A 20,235-nucleotide genomic window follows, 5' to 3' on the forward strand; every position below is an offset into this window, starting at 1 on the left:
TTATTTATTTATTTATGAGAGAGAGAGAGACCCTGAGAGGGGAGAGGTCAGAGAGAGAGAGACAGACTCCCCGCTGAGCAGGGAGCCTGATGTGGGACTCAATCCTGGGACTCCAGGATCACGACCTGAGTGGAAGGCAGCTGCCCAACCAACTGAACGACCCAGGAACCCCAATCCCCTCCACTTTTCAAAGGTGATTACAAGGATGTAATTTGTAAACCTTTGTGATTACATTGTATCCACCTGAATAATCCAGGGTAATCTTCCTATTTTAAAAATGGTGACTAGCAACCATAATTCCATCTGCAACCTTAATTCTCCTTTGCCTGAGTGTGTTCATAGGTTCTGGGGTCAGGACGTGGGAGGCCATTATTCTGCCTACAAGCACTGCGCATCTATTTTTTAGCACTTCTTCTGAGAAATTGAATGCTTTTCTGATTGCTAGTCCAGTGTATGTGACCTGATGATCTATTTTAGGTAGAGGTTAAGCAGGTGAGCTGAATGGCTAGAATAAAAATCATTACCTCTGCACCTATGAATTATGTAATATTGGCACCTACCTCAGTGATTCCTTCAGGGAGATGATGTTGCTTTTGGCTTGTATTTTCACTGGGAGGAAGTGCTTCCAGGGGCTTCCATTAATACCACCATAACGGAGCTCCTGTGTATATTCTGTTGGTTGCTAAGTATTCCAACTCTATATTTAGGAACTCAGGAATTAGCCACAGAATAGACCCACGGACCCCAGATGAGTGAGACACAAGTCAAAATTCCGTTTATCATTTGACCTCTAAAAGTTCTTGCTGTCACCTATGGGCCACAGTGACTATTTCCATCTCTAAGAACTGGTGTGAACTAAAAACCAGTCCAGTCATTCCCAAATTGGTCATTCCATAAGCCCCTTTGGAGAAGCTGATTGGGAGAACTATAGCACTTACAGTGATATTGTTACAGTCTTTTCTTTTTTCAAGAGATTCATGATCTGTACAGTAACTCAGGTATGGAAATTAAATGAGGGGCTCTGGATTTCAGATGTGGTGGCTAAAGTTAGGTCTCCATTTGCCAGACCTACAGCTGTTTTTTTGTTTTGTTATACAAATCGAGTAGTACCTTAGTAGAGTGGCCTTCTACTTATTCCAGGTCCCTGTGATAATTTAGTCGCTGTGAAGTTCCTGTGGGCCACATCACTGACGAATGAGCTGACCCTGCTGGTTGCCATAGTAACCCTACCCTCTGTGCCATTAGAGGTGAGTACTACTACTTGGCTTCTGCCCCCCTCAGAATCCAGGCCCATCAACCTTACTCACACTAGGAAGTCCATTTTAAAGACAGTATCCTCACATTCATTTTTGATGCATGGAAAAGATCCACTCAAACACTTTCCCATATGTCTGCATTTCTCTCACTAGTGTGTGTCTTTATGCCCTGGAAAGGTCTGGGCTTTCTGAGAGGATATATTTAAGGGTGAATGCATGGGTCATACCTAATAAATCCACTGCACTATTCCTATTTCTTTTTATTTACATTGCTTATTTTATTTTATTTTATATATATTTTATTTTATAATATTTTATATTTCATATATAATAGCATAGACCAGTACTGAGCCCAGAAGCAATAGAAACCTAGCAGATCATTAAATTATAAAATTATTATTCCTTATTAAACTAGTTAAAACCATTCTTAAGACCCCAAATAGCTAAAATAATCTTGAAAAAAAGAAGAACAAAGTTGGAGGTTTTACATTTCCTGATTTCAAAACTTATTATAAACCTATGGTGATCAAAACAGTGTGATACTGGCAAAAAGACAACCATAAAGACCAATGGAATAGAAGAGAAAGCCCAGAAATAAACCCTCCCATATATGGCCAGATGATTTACAACCAGGGTGTAGAGACCAATGGGGAAAAGGAGACTTTTTAATAAATGATGGTAGGCAAACTGGATATCCATATGCAAAGAATGAAGTTGGACTCTTACCTCACACTGTATATAAAAATGAATGCAAAATGAATAAAAAACGTAAATATAAGAGCAAAACCCATAAAACTCTTAGAAAAAATGCTGCGGCCACTGAAGCTTTGCTTTCAATATGCTTTTTATTCCTAGTGACCTTGGTGGATCATTTAAGAGACTGCTCAACCAAAACAGGCCATAGAACATCTGTGCCTCCTCCTGTAATGCTAACCCAATCCCCACTGCCTTCAAACCCTATGAAAAAAGATAACTTATTCCAGATCCCCATTTCTTTGAAAGTCTATAGCCTGCCACCAGTTCTGGAGCAAAGTCTTTACTAATCAATGTCCTTTATAGAGAAAACAGAACCCACTCTAGCTAGCTTAAGTGCAATTTTCACAGCATATCACAGAGATAAGATCTTCAGGAACACTAGGGAACCTGGTTGGGATGTTTTAAAAGTGGAAGTGCAGCAGCCAAGAGACATGCTCAATTACTCCATGGGACAATGCTAGAAGAAACCCACTGATGCAACTGACCATAATTCACCACCCAGCATTGTAGAATCTCTGCTACAGCTGCCACAAATCAACGAAATGCCTCAAGCTCAGTATTCCTGAGAGGAACCCTTTGACATTCACTCAGCTTACTGGTCTACCCAAGTCTACTGACGTCGACTTCACACAGCTCACTTCTGTGACAGTGTCTGCCAGAATCTTGGCCACATAAAGATTGCTAGTTGCAAGTCACGGAACATGCAAAATTCTAAAGCATTCCAGGCATGGAATTTAAGGCATGACAGGGCCTTGGGAAGTCACTGCAGAGCCGTTGAAAGAGTACAGGTAGTCAACCCAGACATAGTCACTTCAAAGGAAGGGTTACCTGGCTCTGTGCCTCAGAAATGCTGTTTACATTTTTAGACCTTATCCACTCAAAGCAATTTTACAGCAAGAGGCCTGATTTTCCTTCTGGGGGAAGCTGGAACCTCTTCTTTCTCTTGTTATACAAAGTTTTGCTGAAGTGCTTTTCCCACCTAATTTTATGTTTTATTAAATGTCCCTACCTCTGCTGGGTCCTAAGGCATTTGTTAGACCATCACTTCTGGAACTCTCATTCCTTTCTGTTGATCCAAGATGTAGAAAATGTTTCTTTTTATATCAAACTCTTACCCTGCAGCCATACTAAATCAGTAATTCGTTCTAGTAGACTTTTTTCATAGATTTTTTAGGATCGTCTATGTATATGATCATGACATTGACAAATAAAGACATTATTTACATGACTCATCATTTTCTCATCTTCTTATACTAACTAGATTTTCTTCCATCATAGTGAATAGATGTGTTGGGCATGGACTGTAGATATTATATTTTTCAGTTTAAAATTTTTTTTTAAGATTTTATTTTTTTTTGACAGAGATCACAAGTAAGCAGAGAGGCAGGCAGAGAGAGAGAGAGAGAGAGAGGAGGAAGCAGGCTCTCTGTGGAGCAGAGAGCCCGATGCAGGGCTCAATCCCAGGACCCTGAGACCATGACCTAAGCCGAAAGCAGAGGCTTTAACCCACTGAGCCACCCACGTGCCCCCAGTTTTAAAATTTTTAATTGGTTCCAGATTAGGCCCTTCTAGTAAGTGTGTAGTGGTAACGCATTTTTGTTTGACCTTGTATTCCCCTGTTGACAAATGAGGAGAAGCATCTTTTCATATGCTTATTTGCTACCTGTATATCTTCTTTGAGGAGGTATCTGTTGAGGTATTTGTCCCATTTTTCCATTGGGTTGTTTCTTTTCTTAGCATTACATTTTCAGAGTCTTTTTGTAACCAGATGTGTCTTTTTCAAATATTTTCTCCCAGTTTGTGGCTTGTCTTCTCATTCTCCTAACATTATCTTTCACAGAACAGAAATTGTTTTAAATAATTTTGTCCCATTTTATAACTTTTTTTTTAAAGATTTTATTTATTTATTTCACAGAGAGAGATCACAAGTAGAGAGGCAGAGAGGCAGGCAGAGAGAGAGAGAGAGGGAAGCAGGCTCCCTGCTGAGCAGAGAACCCAATGTGGGACTTGATCCCAGGACCCCGAGATCATGACCTGAGCCGAAGGCAGCGGCTTAACCCACTGAGCCACCCAGGCACCCCTGTCCCATTTTATAACTTTTATCTTCAAAAGCAATTGCCTAAACTTTTTATGCCACCATTACAGAAGACTTATCCTTCCCCTATTTATTTTTTATAATTTTCATTTCTTTGCTGAGATTATCACTCTGTTCATTCATAATGAGTGTATTTTCCTGTAAAATATTTGAGTAGTTCCAACAGTGGCCGATTTAAATACGTTTCTTGTCTGTTGAACGCAACTTCTAGGTCATCTCAGAATTGGTTTCTATTGCCTGATTTTTCTTTAGAGAATGGGTCACATATTTCTGTTTATTTGCATGTTTAGTGATTTTTTTGATTGATTAATTGATGATTGATTGATGGTTTGATTGATTGATGATGATTTTGATTGAATGATTGATGATGATTATTATGGTGTGTTGAACAGAGTCTGGATCTTATGTTTCCCTGAAGGGTTTTGTTTCTCTTATTTTGGTCTAGCAGGCAGTAGCCTTGATATCCCCTGTGGTGACCTGCAGAAAAAATCTCTTCTCAACCCTCTCAGTGTCCACCTGCTGCTTATTAGCTGGGCTTTGCTGGCCTTCCCCACCACATGCATGGTTTAGTGATCTACCAAGGATTTTGGCTCAGTTTACATTAAGGTTTTGTTTTTTTTAAATGCAATGCATTTTCTTTTTTCTTTTCTTTTTTTTTTTTTTAAGATTTTATTTATTTATTTGACAGAGAGAGATCATAAGTAGGCAGAGAGGCAGGCAGAGAGAGAGAGGAGGGAGCAGGCTCCCTGCTGAGCAGAGAGCCCGATACAGGACTCGATCCCAGGACCCTGAGATCATGACTTGAGCCAAAGGCAGCGGCTTAACCCACTGAGCCACCCAGGCGCCCTACATTAAGGTTTTATGTTTCACTCCTTCTGTAGCTCCTTCTCCTCTTCAATTTCTACCCATAACCTTCCAGTCATTCTGCAAGTTCTGAACTTTGTCTTACGCTATCTCAAGGAGGAAGGTTCTGGCTTTCTGCTACCCTGAGCTTCATGCTTATTGAGGAATTTCTACGGACAAAAAGCCTCTGACTCCCAAATCACACCAGTTGTCATTGTATTTCAACGGTAGGCTCTTCCCCATTTCTACTTGCTTTTTGTCCCTCTCTGATGCCTTTGTACAATTGCTTTAGAAATATTTTTCCAGATTTTTAGCTAATAATACAAAAAGATTAATCTGGCTTAGATTTCCTGTTATTCCCACTCTGCATGGGTTTGTAAGGTTGTTTTCAGCTTAGGCTTTCCAAACTCCATGTGTGGTGTGAATTTGGCTCCACATCCAAGCATAGAGCTGGCTTAGATTTCCAACTTCTTCTGAGTAACTTTATTTTCCACCCTTAATCCAGAATGAGTGGGAAGTTGCCTTTTCACTTCCCCTGGCCTCTCCATGTCCTGGTTCTGATTCCACTGTTTAGTCTGAGAGCACAGCACTCACAGGCTGCCAGCTTCAGGCAGGAAATTCTGGCCCCGACCCTAGTATAACCTCAGCATCTAAGATGTGTAGTTAATCCTGATATTCTCACGGGCAGTTCTGATACCAACTCCTACTCACCAGTTTAGCTTTCAGTTTAGTCCTCATTTATGGAATTTGGATTTTTCCATTTCTTCGTTTTGAACACTACTGCTAGGTGTTTGTAGTGGGTAGAGAGCACTACAGCTAGCAACCCAGGTGCACATTTTGAACAAAGAGTTCAATAATTCACTTTGCATGAGAATTTCTTAAAGTATGTTTTAAGTCCAGCTTCTAGTTATTATGCATTAGCTACCTAAGAGACACAATTTAGTGTATGCAGTTTAGTCCACTGAAGGTTAAAAGCTTACATAAGAGTCACCATAAATGGAACATGATGTGCCCATTTCAGACATTATGGTAATTCTTAGGGAAATTGTAAATGAAAAGGTTCAGGGGGTATTCAACAAATATTTTTTGATTCAGGTATTCTAAGTGCTAGCAAACCAGTGATGAATACTCACTGCCAACAGTGCTAAGAAGTGTTACTATCTCTATTTTATAAGCAAGGAAACAGAAAAGTGAGACTGAAGTGATTTGTCCAATTTCACAGCTGGTAGAAAGTGTGTAGTGGGTGTCAGACCCAAGTCTTTCTAATGCCACTGGTCATGCTTTGACCACTATTCTATGCGGTTGTGGGTCTTGCCAAGAATTATCTAGTGGCCATGACGAAGGCCTGGAGTAGATAGCTCAAGGAAGCTGGCTTCAGTATGTAGCTATGAGACTCTCAGAGGTGCTAAATGAATTTGGAACCTTCCTGGGCTACCCCAAGAAACATCACACCAAGTAGATTCTTGGCAGTCCCTGTTTTAAATTTGTGGCTTCAACGATCACCCCCCATTTGACATGTAGTAATTTAGAAACCCGAGGCATGATTTCTTTTCATCCTTCGAAGCTTTCAAAATTTTAAAGTTTCCCAAATTTTTGAACATGAAAAAGATCAAAATAGAAACAAAACTCTCTGACCACCTGCCCATGGTCTCACACTTTAGAAGACTTTTAACCATTCCAGTAACATAAGTAGGCAAGACCCATTCCTAAGCCCCTTCTTTCTTTTCACTAATGGTGACCATGTTACAGTTCTGGGCAAAAATATAAGCCAGTCTGCTGGTGCTATCCCTTCTCCCTCACTTCCTAATCCTGTCTGGAATGAGGTCTTAATGGCTGGAGCTGCAACATCCAGCTTGTGATCATGAAGAGAAGGCCAGGAGAATTGCAGTGATACTGGCCCTGACATTGGGCATTGGGAATATCTTTTTTTTTTTTTAATATTTTATTTATTTATTTGACAGAGAGACATCACAAGTAGGCAGAGAGGCAGGCAGAGAGAGAAGTAGGCTTCCTGCTGAGCAGACAGCCCAATGCGGGGCTTGATCCCAGGACCCTAGGATCATGACCTGAACCGAAGGCAGAGGCTTTAACCCACTGAGCCACCCAGGCGCCCCTACTGGGGATTTTTTAACTGGGGATTTCTTAATGCCAGCAGCTACTTACCCCTGCACTGCTTGGTATGAGGTGTGGGGAGAAAAAACCCAACTATTTCTTCAATCCACAATATGCAGATTTTCTATTAACTGAAGTGGACGCATTCTTCAATGTTTCACCTCTGTCACTTTAAATAATGTATTCAGAATTCCTCATTTTTTATTATCAATTTGCCCCAATATCTATTGATTCCCTGTCATAAGACACAAGTAATCAGCTCACTTACAATTCCACACTTCCTCACTTCTCCTGGACTCTTTCCCTGACCCTCGCTGTTTCCTCCTTATGTTGCTTAAGTAATCATTTTAATTCCATTGAGTGGCATTTTATGAGTCTGCTGGGGCTGCCATAATAAAACACCACAGACTGGGTACCTTAAACAGCAGAAGTTTATTTTCTGACAGTTCTGGAGGCTGCAAGTCCAGGGCCAAGGTGCCACCAAGGTTCTAGTGAGGCCTCCCTACCTGCCTTTCGGGTAGCCTCCCTCCCACTGTGACTTTCCATGGCCTTTCTTTCATATGCTCAAGCTGGGGGTAAGGGGAAGAGAGCTTTCTGGTGTCTCATCCTCTTATAAACATACCAGTCCTATTGGATTGGAGTCCCACCTTAATGACTCATTTAAGCTGAATTGCCTCCCCAAAGATCCTATCTCCTTCTAGTTGCAATGAAGATTAGGGCTTCAACATATGAATTTCGGAGAACACAATTCAGTCCATAATAAGTATTATTATGAATGATTTGGTCAAACATCCCTTTCTTGTTCTGTTACCATTTATTTTGATTACTTACCTGGAAAAATGACCAAACTAGCTTCTTACACTTACTTCCAAGAGAAGTAAGTAATTGTCCAGAGCTTAAAAGTTTAGACTACTTAAAGGAGGGATGCCCTAGGAAGGACTCAAGTGTTTAATGTGAACAGGACCTATCCAGCCAAAAAGGGTAAAGTGGGGACGCCTGGGTGGCTCAGTCGGTTAGGCATCCGACTCTTGATTTCAACTCAGGTCATGAGCTCATGTTTGTGAGGTTAAGCCATGCATTGGACTCCATCCTGAGTGTGGGGTCAGCTTAGGATTCTCTCTTTTGGGGCGCCTGGGTGGCTCAGTGGGTTCAGCCTCCGCCGCTGGCTCAAGTCATGATCTCAGGATCCTGGGATCAAGTCCCGCATCGGGCTCTCTGCTCAGCGGGGAGTCTCCTTCCCCCCCCCCCCCCCCCATATCTCTCTCTGCCTGCCTCTCTGCCTACTTGTGATCTCTCTCTCTGTCAAATAAATTAAAAAAAAAAAACAAAAAGATTCTCTCTTTCCCCTCTCTCTCTGCTCCTCCCCTCTCCACTTGTGCACTCTCTTTCTCTAAAAAAGAGGAGGGGGCAACGGTAAAGGAAAATCGATGACATTTTCAGTGAGTGTCCGGTCAGCCCGTATTGTTTATTAGGGGGAAAATCAAACTTGAAGGAAAAAAAACTTAACTTAGATTGTATAGTTGTTTGTAGGAGACATGGGACTTTTGACGGAACTAATTTATTTATTTATTTATTTTTAAAAGATTTTTTATTTTTATTTATTTGACAGAGAGAAATCACAAGTAGGCAGAGAGGCAGACAGAGAGAGAGAGAGAGAGAGGAGGAAGCAGGCTCCCTGCTGAGCAGAGAGCCTGATGCGGGACTCGATCCCAGGACCCAGAGATCATGACCTGAAGCTGAAGGCACAGGCTTAACCCACTGAGCTCCCAGGTGCCCTTGGCTGAACTAATTTAAAGGGCAGTTAGGTGCTAGTCTAAAGATTCTCACAAAAGTCATTCCTCGGAGTTTGCCAAAGACTTGGGAACACTCCTTTGAAGATGTGAAGAATCTGCTGTCCTGTGAGAGGGAGACCTGAGCTGTTTGTTTTTCTCTTCATTTCAAAGTAAGATAATGAAAGCTCAGTATATGTCGTTTGGTGAATATGTGTCATTGGCACTGTATGGGGCTAGAAATAGACTAATCTGAGAGTATGTAGGATGTGAGGTTGTCCTCAAAACTCAGCGTGAGAAAAAAAAGCATAGCACTTATTAAAAAAAAAAAAGTACAAAGAAAAAGAAACGAATAGGTTGGGCAGCATTCTAGATCTTTTTTTCTTTTCTTTTCTTTTCTCCCCCAAATTCTCTTCAAAGAAAAATGACTTTCGAGCCTCATTCCCTTGGCAATGAATAGTTTTTATTTTTGCTACCCCCATCTTCTACCAGTCTTCACCCCCCCCAAAAACATTTTATTTTTACTAGCTAGAGCATGATCTTGAAAGTAAGAAGTAAATCACTGTTGCCAAGAAGTCCAAAAAAAGATGGAACTGGTTTTTTGTTTGTTTGTTTGTTTGTTTTTTATGAAGGATGGAAACACAAGTATTTCGAAATAACACTTCAATTTCATTTTATCCTAAGCCTGACCAACTAAACTAAAGAAGCAATGAGTTGAAATTACAGCAAGAAGCCATTAGGTTCTGACAGAGGAGAGTTCTCTGCGCAGTGAATGTCAGGCTTTAGGACATGGGATCATTTTCTCAGCAAGGCTGAGAATTCTCTTTCTGCAGAGGTGCTTGTTTGGGAAGTAGGGGTCAGTGAAGAGTCTTCTGCTGGGGATTTGTCTTGTCCTGTAACTCTGAAGCCAGGAGGGACGGGAGGCTGTAGTGGTTGATGTTAGGCTCTGCTAGAATTAGACAAACGGGCTTAAATCCATCTCACCCCTGCTTTTGGGCAACTCAATTAACTTCTCTGAGCCTTGATGTCATTATCTGTAAAATGGGTTGTGAGGATGAAATAAAGCATGTAAAGTATTTATTCTTTTGTAAATTCGATAAATGTTCGATCAATGTTCCATAAATGGCAATTCTTGGTATCATCTTTTTTTTTTTTCTTTTTAATGATTTTATTTATTTATTTGACAGGCAGAGATCATAAGTAGGCAGAGAGGCAGGCAGAGAGAGAGGAAGGGAAGCAGGCTCCCTGCCGAACAGAGAGCCCGATGCAGGTCTCGATCCCAGGACCCCGGGACCATGACCTGATCTGAAGGCAGAAGTTTTAACCCACTAAGCCACCCAGGTGCCCCTACTCTAAGTATCATCTGTAAGATTCCCTACATCCCTCAGAAAGGAAGGCGGATGCTGTGCCACCAGGACTTTCTATTCACTCACTTAATCTGAACAATGACTTGTGAGGCTTTATTCTTCCCGTTCTGCATCCCTATTAGTTTCCCACTCTTGAGGCTTTTGTTTTGATTTCTGATTGATTTGTTTAGGGGACTTGTTCCCTGAATGTGTTTGAAGGTCATTCCTTGGAACACACTGGGGATACCAAGGGATTTAGATTCTGGGGTGAGGCTGCCTTGGGTATGGATGGACGCTGCCTGCCGCAACATGACCTTGGCTCTTCAAACCATACTGAAGAGCCCTCATTGCTTTTTTGAGAAAGTTGCTTCTGTGAAAGGAAAAACATCTTTCTCTCCCTGTCTCAAGAGCCTTCTCCTGATTCTTAGAAGCAGAGAGGCCATGGTTTAGGGAATCTGGGTTTAAACCTGAACTTGGCCACTTTGCTGTGAGCTCTCGGGCAAGTCAGTTAGCTTCTGTGTGCTGCAGTCCCTCACTGGTAACATGAAGGGCTGGGACCAGATGCCCTCTGAAGACCTGTGTCCAGTACTGCCTGTGGGCTAACCCAACACCCATTCTGAAAGTTTAACAGAGTTCCAGAGATGTTGTCCTAAACTGTGGAACCTAAGCCAGCCATCTACCGTTGGGTGAGCAAAATATTGTTATGTGACCCAAAAAAGCCCTGTTTAACTGAGCTCCCATCACTTGGATATTCTGTTAAATGCACTTGAAACCACTTCCAACTGATAGGTTTCCATAGGTCTAGAATTCTAAATACTTATGGAAGACTGATAATGTGCAAAGGACTGTATAAGTCACACGGCTAATTGCTAGATATCCTCATGCCTCCCAGGAATACACAGCCCTGGGTGGATGGGGCGTGGGGTGGGTTGCACGGGCTCATTGCCTGATTTTTGGAGTCAGGCTGGTCTGTAAAGCACTCTGCCACTTACAGGCTTTGTGACCTTGAGTGTGCTCTAGCACTTGGTAATCTCACTTACACAATGGAGACAATAATGCATTTGTTACTGTGTACAGGCATCCCTTGGAGACCGTGCAGGTTTGGTTCCAGAACACCACATAAAATTGAAAATGACAATAAGGTCAGTTGAATACATTTTTTGGGTTTCCTGGTGCACGGAAACATTATGTTGACACCATACTTTAGTTAGTGTGCAGTAGCATTATGTCTAAAAAAAAAAGTATATTCCTTCATTTAAAAATACCTTTGTTACTGTAAAACGCTAACCATCATCTGAGCTTTCAGTGAATTGTAATCTTTTGGCTGGGAGAGAATCTTGCCTTGATGCCGATGGCTGTTGAACGATCGGGTGGTGGTTGCTGAAGGCTGGGGTGGCTGCGGCAATTTCTTAAAGTAAGACAACAGTGAAATGTGCCATATCGATCAATTGACTCTTCTTTTCACTCAGACAGTTAGAGACCACTGTAGGGTTATTAACTGGTCTAAATCAATACTGTTGTTTTTAAGGGAGTAGGGAAGCCATAGGAGAGTCAAAAGAGATGGGGTGTAAGTGGGGAACAACTGGTGAGTGGAGCAGTCAAAACACACACATTTATCAATTAAATTCACTGTCTTAGGTGGGCAGAGTTTGTGGTGCCCCCAAAATAATGACAATACTGTGTAATTCACACAGATAATTGTTAGATAGCCTCATGCTAGATTAGATCACTCATCAGATCACCGTACCAAATATAATAATGAAAAAGTTTGGAATATTCATGAGAGTCCCCGAAATGTGACACAGAGACACAGAAGAAAAGAAAAAAATGGTCCCAACAGACTTGCTTGATGCAGGGTCACCGCACACCTTCAATCTGGAAAAAAAAAGGCAATTTTTCTGCAAAGCACAATGAAACAAGGTTTGCCTGAGGGTTAATCTTTATAGAAGCCTGTTTCCTAATACAGCAGATTTGTAAGCTCTCAAAAACAAAAGGGGCTAGTATATGCTTACTTTCCACTTCTTGCAGATTGTGGAGTCATTCTCCCCGCAAGGCCAGGCAGCTCTTGGCCTTGTTATGTGATTACCTTCCTTTGTTACGGTCTGCATTTCCTCTAATCTGTAGTGTTTTCCACAGCCTTCTTTATAGAAAATCGCTTCCTTGTCAGATAGGTTGAATTTATTTAAAACACTATGGTAGGTGCCTGGTAGTTGGGAATGGTTGGAGAAGCAAAGAAGTTATTTGAACGTCAAGGAGTTCTCCGTGGAATGGAAATAAGAAACTCCTCAGGCTGCCAAGCATCAGAAGGGTTTGGTGTAGGGCGGGAGGGAGCTCTATTTGTGGTGGGATCAGAGGAGGGGTGGCCTTGGTAGAATGCTGAAGAGGGTTCTGTTACAGTGAGAAGGGCCTCAGAAGTACCGTTATTGAGAAAATTCCCTTCCCTGAGATGGATTTCAGACTTTGGTCGTTTTCCAGCAGTTTGTGGTCACCTGAAAATCAGAAAATCTAAGCTTCTGTAAGCCCAACACAGTGTTCACTTCTCCAATCTCAGTTTTTACAGATAAAAAAATGGAAGGTCGAGGAACTGGCAAAAATGAGTGGGTCACTCAGCCTGCAGTCTAGGAATTATTTGTAAATAATAGTAATGCAGAGAAGGACATGAATGGCAGGTGCATCCTGAGTACTGAGGGACAGTTGAGTTCATGACTGGCAAGTGGGGCGTGTCGAGGGTGGGGCCTGGAGGATGGAGTGAGATAGAACCGGAAGTGGCGGAAGAGGAACTTTATGAAATAATGTGGGAAAACCATTTAAGACTCTCCTGATACCTGCAACTGCTCAGGAAATGCTTTCTATTCTTATCTTTCCTCTTCTTGCCCTTCTTCCTCCCCATCCTGCTTGAGGCAACCCACTGAGCAAAGACCTGGGGTGCAGAGCCCAGCCAATGTTGGCCGGCCCCTGTGGAAGCACCCCCATGCTGGGAAGGATGGGAAGGAAAATAATGATACTGAGCTTGACCTGAGCAGGGAAAACAAGGAAGCTTAAGAAATCTCCTCACCCTTTGTGTTCCAGGAAATGGCTTATTGCAAAGAACCACCCTTCCCATGTGAGTTGGATAAGGCTCCTGGGTACCCTCTTTATTATCCAAATTCCCATTCTTGGGCTCACAAATGATTAGATGAGCTGTTTTTGTCCCCACTGATCAACAGGAACAAAGTGCTGATTTTTCGGTCAGTGTTCTCCTTTTTGCAATAATCTTTCTTCCCTCCTTGCAATAATCCCTGCTAATGGAGACTCTTACTCATCTGAATCTGATTTTTATTTGACAGAGATTTATGATAGCTTCCAAGATGGCCCCCAATGAGTCCTACTGTCTTGTATCATCCCTACCCATGAGTGTGAGCTGGGCATGGTACTTTGCTTCTGAGAAAGGTAAAATAAAATGGAGTCATTTATGTTAAGGGATTTTAAAATGGAGGTGGGAGGCCATTAAAGAGGTGGGTCTTATGCCTGTCCTCACCAGAGGAAACATGAACTTTTGAACAGGGCCAAACTGCAAATGCTTCAAGAACTCTAGAAGCAAGAAGGCTTGCCACTTGCTACAGTAACAGACATTTGCTTAGCGACAGCCTTAGCAACCAATTATGTTTAGCCAAGATTAATTTTCTGCTGCCAACACCAATCAAAATTCTTTGCAAACAACTTATACACACATTCCTTTCTGTTTGGATTCCTGCCCAAATCTGTGTACCCTGAATTACAATTCTTAGATCCTCAGTAAATGCTTCTCCTTAATTCTGCCTCCTGACAATTTAAAGTTGACACTTCCAATGAATAGAAAACATGGCAGAAGCAATTGGATGTCACTTCTAAGATTAGGTTGCAAAGGGCCCTGACTTCGTCTTGCTTGCATTCTTGTTCTCAGGCTTTTCTTGGTTTCCTGGCTCTGATGAAACAAACTGGTATGTTGTGGACTAAGGAGACCCGTGGAGAGAAATGAAGGGCAAAGCAAGGAACCGAAAGGTGCCTCTTACCAACAGCCAGTGAGGAGCGGAGGCCCTCAGTCCAATGAGCCTCAAAAAAGTGAATCCTGCCAACAACCAGGTGAGCGGGATAGGTGTGAGGGGACTTGCCAGTGGATCCTTCCCCAGTTCATCCTTAAGATGACTACAAAATGGGGACACTAGGGACTAAATATTTGGTTCTCTCAGGCCCCTGAACTTTGGCCCACCTTCAACTTCAGCCAGCATATAGCCTTTCTTTAATGGTCCTTTTGGAAAAGAGGCTGGCCTCCAGGAAAGACATTCTCTGAACTGCTACATAATCATGCATGTATTAGCTCCTTTCATCCCATTTTACAACATGGGTTCTTTCTAGCCTTGTATACTCTTCTTTATAAAAGAAAACTCCTTTTCCCAAGGATAGCTTTGGCTATATGAGGTCTTTTGTGGTTTCATACAGATTTAGGAATTTTTTGTTCTAGTTCTGTGAAAAATTGCTCTCCAGTATTTTGATAGAGATTTCATTAAATCTGTAAGTCACTTTGGGTGGTATTGACATTTTAACAATATTTATTCTTCCAATCCATGAACATCGAATGTCTTTCCATTTCTTTGTATCATCTTGAATTTCTTTCATCAGTGTATTATACTTTTCAGAATACAGGTCTTTCACCTCTTTGGTTAAGTTTATTCCTAGATTATTGGTTTTGGAGCAATTGTAAATGGTGTTGTTTTAAAATTTCTCTTTCTGCTGCTTCATTATTAGTGTATAGGAATTCAACAGATTTCTGTACATTGATTTTGTATCCTGCAACTTTACTAAACTTATTTATCAGTTCTAGTAGTTTTTTGATGGAGTCTTAAGGGTTTTCTATATATAGTATTATGTTGTCTACAAATAGTAAGAGTTTTAATTCTTTACCAATTTGAATTTCTTTTATTTCTTTGTGTTATCTGATTGCAGTGGCTAGGACTTCCAGTTCTATGTTGAAGAAAAGTGGTGAGAGTGGACATCCCTGTCTTGTTCCTGACCTTAGGGGAAAAGTTCTCAGTTTTTCACCATTGAGTATGATATTGGCTATTGGTTTTTCACATTTGGCCTTTGTTATGTTGAAGTATGTTCCCTTTAGATCTACTTTGTTGAAGGGTTTTTTGTTTTGTTTTGTTTTGTTTTGTTTTTTAACATGAATGGATGCTGTACTTTTTCAAGTACTTTTTTTGTAACTATTGAAATGATTATATGGTTTTTATCCTTTCTCTTATTGATGTTTTTTTTTTTTGTGGTATCTTTATCCAGTTTTGATATCAGGACAATACTAGCCTCATAGAATAAATTTGGAAATTTTCCTCCCTCTTGTGTGTTTTGGAAAAGTTTGAGAAGAGATATTAACTCTTCTTTAAATGTGTGGTAGAATTTGCCTGTGAAGCCGTCTGGTCCCGGACTTTTCTTTGTTGGGAGTTTTTTGATTCCTGATTCATCTCATTTGCTGGTAATTGGTTTGTTCAAATTTTTTATATCTTCCTACTTTAGTCTTGGTATGTCATTTGTTTCTAGGAATTTATGTTTCTTCTAACTTATCCCATTTGTTGACATATAGGTTTTCATAATATTTTGTTACAGTTGTTTGTATTTTTGTGGTGTTGGTTGTTATTTCTTCTCTTTCATTAGTGATTTTGCTTATTTGGGTTCTTTCTCTATTTTTTATTTTTTGGATGAGTCTTGCTAGAGTTTTATCAGTTTTGTTGGTCTTTTCAAAGAACCAGCTCCTGGTTTCATTAATCTGTTCTAGTGTGTTTTTAGTTCCCATATAATTTATTTTTGCTCTAATTTTTATTATTTCCTTCCATTTGTGAGTTTGGCTTTTATTTCTACCTCTCTTTCTAGCTTCTTTTGGTGTAAGCTTAGGTTGTTCATTTGAGTTTTCTCTTGCTTCCTGAGGTGGGTCTGTATTGTTACAAACTTCTTAGAACCATTTTTGCTGCATACCAAAGATTTTGGACCATTGTGTTTTCATTTTCCTTTGTTTCCATGTAATTCTTAATTTCTTCTTTGATTTTTTGTTGACCTATTCACTGCTTAGCAGCATGTTATTTAACCTCTAAGTATTTGTTCTCTTTCCAGATTTTTTCTTGTGGTTGATTTCTACTTTCATAGTGTTCATGGTCAGAAAAGATGCATGATATGACTTTGTTTTTCTTTTTAATTTGTTGAGACTTGTTTTATGGCCCAATATGTGAACTATTCTGGAGAATGTTCCATGTGCACTTGAATACAATGTATATTCTGCTGCTTTAGGATAAAATGTTTTGAATATATCCATTAAATCCTTCTGGTCCAGTGTGTCATCAAAGCCACTGTTTCCTTGTTGTTTTTCTGTTTGGATGATCTGTCCATTGAAGTGGGGTGTTAAAGGCCCCTAATATTATTGTATTTTTATCACTTAGTTCCTTTATGTTTGTTATGAACTGTTTTATGTAATTGGGTGCTCCCATATTGGGTTCATGAATATTTATTATTGTTGTATCCTCTTGTTGTGTTGTGCCCTTTATAATTACATAGTCTTTGTTGTTTTAAAGTCTATTTTGTCCAATACAAGTATTGTTATTCCAGGTTTCTTTTGACATCCATTTGTATGATAAATGTTTCTCTGTCCCCTCACTTTCAATCTGCAGGTGTCTTTTGGTCTAAAATGAGTCTCTTGGGGCGCCTGGGTGGCTCAGTGGGTTAAGCCGCTGCCTTCGGCCCAGGTCATGATCTCAGGGTCCTGGGATCAAGTCCCACATCGGGCTCTCTGCTCAGCAGGGGGCCTGCTTCCCTTCCTCTCTCTCTGTGATCTCTTCCCTTCCTCTCTCCTACTGTGATCTCTCTGTCAAATAAATAAATAAAATCTTAAAAAAATAAATAAATAAAATAAAATGAGTCTCTTGTAGGCAGCATATAGATGGATCTTGTTTTTTTATCTATTTCTTCACCCTATGTCTTTTGATTGGAGTGTTAATTCCATTTATGTCCCAAGTAATTATTGATAGATAAGTATTTATTGTCAGTTTGTTACTTGATTTGTGGTTGTTTCTATAGATTTTCTCTGATCCTTTCTTCTCTTTTTCTCTTTCATGGTTTTTTGGCTTTCTTTAGTGATATGCTCAAACCCCTTTCTCTTTATTCTTTGCATATCTGTTACTGGCTTTTGATGTGTGGTTACCATTCAGTTTGTATATAACATTTTCTGCATATAGCATTCTATATTAAGTTCATGATCGCTTAAGTATGAATCCATTCTTTACTCCCCCCACCTAACATTTTAGCTGTGTGGTGTCATATTTTACATCCTTTTATTTTATGAATCCCTTGATTGATTTTTATAGTAATACTTACTTTTACTGCTTTTTTGTGTTTTTTTTTTTTTTTAACCTTTCATACTCTCACTTATATGGTCTTTCCTTTCCATTCAGTAAGTCCCCTTTAATATTTCTTGTAGGGCTGGTTTAGTGGTCATGATCTCCTTTAGTTTTTCCTTGTCTGAGAAACTCTTTATCTCTCCTTCTATTCTGAATGATAGCCTTACTGGATAGAATATTCTTGGCTGCAGATTTTTTTCTTTCAGCACTTCAAATATATCCTGCCACTCTCTTCAGGCCCACAGAGTTTCTGCTGAAAAATCTGCTGATAGCCTTATGGAATTCCCTTGTATGTAACTATCTTTTCTTTTGATGCCTTTACATTTTTTTCTTTATGACTACTTCTTGCCATTTTGATTACTATGCGTTTTGGTGTGGACCTCTTTGTGTTGAATTTTTGGGGGATATCTGTGCCCCCTGGATCTGGATATCTGTTTCCTTCCCCAGATTAGGGAATTTCTCAGCTGTTATTTCTTAAAGTAAATTTTCTGCCCCCTCTCTTCTTCTTCTGAGACCCCTGTAACATGAATGTGTTATGTTTGATGGAATCACTGAGTTCCCTAAGACTATTCTCAGTTTGCATAATTTTCTTCTCCCTCCTTTGCTCAGCTTGGTTACTTTCCATTACTCTGCCTTCTGGGTCATTAATCTGTCCCTCTGCTTCATCTAGCCTATTTATTCCATCTAGTATATTTTTAATTTCATTTATTGTGTTCTTGATCTGTGAATGGTTCTTCTTCTTTTTTAAATCTCTGTGTTAAGGGTCTTACTGAAATCCTCTCCTCTCTTCTCAAGTCCAGTGAGTACCTTTATGATCATTACTTTAGATTTTTTATCAGGCACATTACTTATACCCATTTGGTTTTGGTCTAGTGCTGTGGTTTAGTCCTGCTTTTTCATTTGGCAGATATTTCTCTGCTCTTCATTTTGTCTGATTTCTGTGTCTGTATGTGTTAGGAAAGTCAGCTACTTCTCTTGCTCTTAACAATAATATCCTTATGAAGAAGAGGTTCATTTAGTGCCTTAGAGTAGTGTCCCCTGTTTCCCAGAGCCTGCTTCATCAGGGAATGTTGTGTGTGCTCTGCTGTTGAGTCTTGGCCTCTTTTTCCTTTAGTCCAGTTTCTGCAGAGCCTCCTATGCATGTTATGGGCAGTATTTGGTCCTCAGCAATGGTGGGGTGTGTTTTAACAAGGTGTGTGGTGGTCTGCCTGTGAAATGAGACCTGCCCCTGGTGCTGCCAGAATTGAGGTCCCACAAAACATACAGGTGAGAAGCTGTGGTATTGACAGGGTTTGTACCAGTCTTCTGGGGATGGAGCCCACAGAACTGGGACCAAGGCCATCTTGACTGGGAAGGATGGATCCACCAAACTGTAGGGATCAGGGCTAGATGTAAACAAGTTACATAGCCAGTGTTGGGGATAGTGCCGCTACCCACAGGTGGCTATTATTTATGTTGGGGAGGGTGGGGGAATGGGGCCTGCTAGCTCCTTCATTCCTGGAGTGCCCTCCCCATGATCCTTGTCTCCCAGGCCATGCTCTGAGATGGGCAAATCACTCTCCTTCCCTGTCTACATCTGGCATATTTTAAAGTGTTGGTTCTATACTGTATCTGCAAGGGCTGTTTGTCATGCTCTCTCTTTAAGGGCATGGATTCTACTTCCTAATGCCCTCCAGGCTCTCCCAGAGCTGAGCACTGATTTTTAAAATTCCAGGCCTTAAGTCCCACTGGCTGTATGACATTGGGTCCCTCTTGCTTTCAAAGGCAAATGTTATGGAGATTCATCCTCCCTGTTCCCTGTTCATTAGTGGCCTCCCTGGTGTGCAAGTCTGGTTTTCACACTTCTCCACACCACCAGTTCCCTACCCACTGTGGATACCAGATCATGACTTCTCTCCTCCTACGGTCTTCAATATGACTTCTTCTCTACCTTTAATTGTGAAGTTTGTTCTGCCAGTCTCTCGGTCATTTTCTGGGTTATTTACGCTGATGTGAATATTATCTAATATCATGGGATAAAGCAAGCTTAGGATCCTCCTATTCTTCCATCTTCCCAACAGATCTCTTCAGCTTCCTGATTTTTTTGCCCCTATTTTCAACTCAGGACCAAGTTTAAAATGCCAAATATACTTTCCAAATCAATTATATCTACTTCTAATTATCTGGCCTCCACCTCCTAACAAACTCCAATCAGAGCAGACCTAAAGATATCCCCATTTTTTTTTAACTGTTAAGCTTCCTACTTGCCTTTGAATCTCTAGAAATGGCAAATGTTGGTAGTTGACTCCCTTGTTATAGAAAACTCTGAATAAATATCCTCTGTTTGTTCTCATTTAGGTAGTCTTCATTTATTTCCATGTACCCTGCTCCTCCACTCACACATATTCTACTGCCTCTGACCTGTAGGACCGAGCTATTCTAGATGTTTTTGAAGAAACAGTAGGAGCAGTAACGCAGGTGGCTAATAACCGGTTATCTTCTTTCTTCTCCACTTTATATGACGGCATCCACTGTAGGTTTCTTGTGATTAATTGCTTGTTGATTGGAGCCTTTAATTTATCCAGGGGTGGTATTGAGGGGTGGTATTGGTGAAGTGAACCAAAACTCCTCTTTCTTCCTCACTCCAGTGCTCAAAATAGAAACATGGGTTCAGAATGAAGT

This window comes from Mustela putorius, unplaced genomic scaffold, assembly GCF_011764305.1.
Source record: "Mustela putorius furo isolate JIRA1106 unplaced genomic scaffold, ASM1176430v1.1 tig00001069_pilon_pilon_pilon, whole genome shotgun sequence".
Taxonomy (NCBI): domain Eukaryota; kingdom Metazoa; phylum Chordata; class Mammalia; order Carnivora; family Mustelidae; genus Mustela; species Mustela putorius.